Genomic DNA, 3390 nt, shown 5'->3' with positions numbered 1-3390 from the left:
ATAACATTTTTGGTCTACAAGCTTTGAAATACTACATAAAGATAACATATGTATGTGATAGTACAAATCTGATGATGTCTGCCTATACTTGTACAGAAATTGTGTACCGAAACCCATGCAAATTTTCCTATGAAGAATTTTATTGTTATCAAAAAAATAAATAAAAGCAAAAAAAAGTTTAGAACATTTTGAAATTAACTACTGAAAATTAATTGCTAGAAGTAAGTTTATATGCTTTTAGCACATTGTTTTATGCCATATAGAGAAGCTAAATATATTTGAGTCTGTTAATAAACTAAGAAATTATACTTACAGAAGCATATGCCTGCAAGAAATGTGAGAAGATGTATTCATAAAATTTGCTAGTCTGCTACAGCATGCTGTTAAGTGCCAGACAACTCACTATTGTTTACATCCTTCTCTCCTCTATAAAAAAGGTTACTAGCAGTTAAAAATTATAATCAGGTATAAAATAAAACTACTACTAACAATAAATAAAAAACTTTGTACCGAATACGTGCAAGCATTATACATGTGGTTTTTTGCAATGTAAATAAGATATGAGGGATTGGTTTATTAAAAGGGGAAAACAGTATTTTTATCCTAATGTAGGATGGTGATTGATAATTTCAGAATAAGGATGACAACAAATTCTGAATATAAAATTGTAAAGGTTTTCAGAAAAGAGATCTTTTTTCAATGTTAAACTTGCTAACATTAAAATGAATTTAAGATTTTCAAATAAATTTAAAATCAGTGATGTACCTGCACTCAAGCAGAATTTTTAGTATTTTTCTATATTAAAAGAATAAGGTTCTTGCTGTATTATCTTATTGTTATGGTTTAAATTTAGATATTACTCAAGGTCCTCATGCCTTTATTGGTGAGGCTGTTTTAGGTGGCTGTATCTATGGCATGTGAGTATGGATTAACATTATGTGATAACGAAGTCAGTTCACTGATTAGTTTTGCATAGTTTTGAGCATGGAGAATAAGAAGACCCACCCCGGGCATGGGTGACAGCAATCAATAGGCTCGTATCTGAAATGAGTAAAAAGGAGAGGGAATCTCTTTGTTGTTGCTTTGCTGTCTCCTGCCTGTGCACCTGAACTGTAGTCCTCTTCTGTGTGGTCCTGCCTTTCAGGGAGCCAGCTGTGGATGAAAACCTCTTTAGACCTATCCTCTCTTAACTTTGTGAGTCAGGTATTTTCTCTTGGCAAAAAAGAAAGTAACTAAAACACTTATTTTTAGGGCAATATAATTATTTTGCATAAGGTCAGTAAAAAGCTGTTTTCCTCCTAAAAAGACATACTACAATATAAAATGTTGCCAATATTACCAAGGCTTTGAGTGGAGTATCATATTTAAGAATGATGTGCAGAGAATATGCTCTGGCAGACAGTCATAGGCAACTAGAGTTGAACTAATGGACCCAGTATTATGGAATTCTTAAAAGGGTTATCTGCTAACTGATTTGCAAATTTCTCAGGTGTATAGGTAACATCACTCCCTAACAAGAGTACAAATGGAGGTATTTCAGGTTTTGAGATGAGAGGAATTTACCTGAATCTATAACTGTTGCAAGAATTGTCTTATGTCAAGGTGCTGACTTAATGTCCTAGTATTGAAAGGCTCTTAAAGTTTGACAATGAGATTTCTTTTTTCCATTTTTTTTTCTTTCTTTTTTTTTTTAAGTACTGAGGATTGAACTCAGGTTCATGCACTTCCCAGGCAGGTGCTTATTCTACTGAGCTATCTCCCTTGCCCTGAATCTGAGATTTCTTATGAGATGTTCCAACAAAGTAAACAAAGTAAACAAAGTTGCCATTAGTGTTCCATGTAAATAAAATGAGACTAGACTTATTGCATAAACAAATTAGTCTACCTTTAGCTATCTTTAATTAAAATAGGGTACCTGTAGAGAAAATCATTTTTCCATTAAAAACTATGGCATATTTCCTGGGTTATTTGAGTGTAGTACCTGAAATATTGTATTTAAAGTTTTGTTATGTACCTATAAAATTGATTGGATTTTGCCTATTTTTCAGCTTCCTCCAAAATCTGTCTACAAAATTGGTATTTTACATTGTTCTTTAACCTTTCTTGTTTGTCACTATTGAGATTAAAACCTCATTGTTTAGATCTTTAATGAAAACATTAAAAGAAGTACTACAAACTGACACTGAATACCTTCATAAACTGCTGAGATACACCAAAGAACTGGTATAATTAGAGGGCTTCAAATTGGAAACCAGAAGATTCACCAGACAGCCACTGGTGCCCTCATTCCTCCATTTAAGTATAATTTGAGCTCCACATCCATTTTTTTTTATTATGCTCTGAACTCAGAAGGAGAGTTTATAGCTTCTTCTAACCACCAACCTTTGTTTATTTTTGCTTCTACGACATGTTCATGCCTGATGGCCTTAAGGCTCACACTATATATTGTACTAACTAGATAGGCATTCCATTCAAACACCTATACTACAATTGGAGAAATTAGTCCCAAGTACTTCATGGTTTAGTAGAAGATGTGACAATTTGTCATCTGTTTCTGGACTGTGAACTCTGTTATGGAAAGCTTCAGATGAGGGAATGACAGGGTTCAGAACATACTTCCTAGAAATCTTCTGCCTTGGCATAAATGAAAAATTTTAAACTGAAGGAATTTGAGAAATGACAGGTGCTAGAATAATTCTCCGACGTTCTAGAGTAGAAGATCCTAGACCTTCATATATTACATATCTTCCTTTTACTTAGAAGAGAGTATCCTTATCTCTGAAAATTGAGGCACATCAAGTGGAACCTGAACAAGATTTAACAGCTTTTTTCCTAGTTTAGTATTCTTAACTCATCATCCTTCCTACCACATTTTCCATAACTACACATTCTTCATCAAAGCTTCTATGAAAACACTTGGGTTTAGCCCTTTATTTCTTTATTCTTTTATGAATGGTCGCATGTCACACAACATATATTAAATATAGTTGTATATTTTTACTTTTTAATCTATATTTTGTTAATGGTTTCAGCTGAGATCCTCAAAATGTGCAAGGAAAATACTTTTCCCTCTCCCATAAAATTATGGAAATTAGAGTGCCTCAAATTTGACCAAAGCGATCTATACTTCAACTTGGTGCCAATTAGTCAAGGGTTGTTTTGCTTGATTAGGGTGGCAATCATGAACTGTCAAAGTGCAGCTCCTCTGGTGACATCGGAACTGCCAGTCAAGCTGCTCGCTGTAAGGCAAATGGGAGCAGTTCATGGTGGCAGAAAACAAGGAAGAACTGAGGAAGACAGCAGCTGCAGCATCTATCAAACTTCTTTGGCTTCCTTCTACCCTTCTATGCTGACTGTGAAGACCCTATAAGTGCTGAGTCAGTCTGGGGC

This window comes from Octodon degus, unplaced genomic scaffold (genome assembly GCF_000260255.1).
Source record: "Octodon degus isolate 3935 unplaced genomic scaffold, OctDeg1.0 scaffold00071, whole genome shotgun sequence".
Lineage (NCBI taxonomy): Eukaryota > Metazoa > Chordata > Mammalia > Rodentia > Octodontidae > Octodon > Octodon degus.
The sequence above is the reverse complement of the archived record's forward strand: the minus strand, read 5'-3'. Positions refer to the sequence as shown.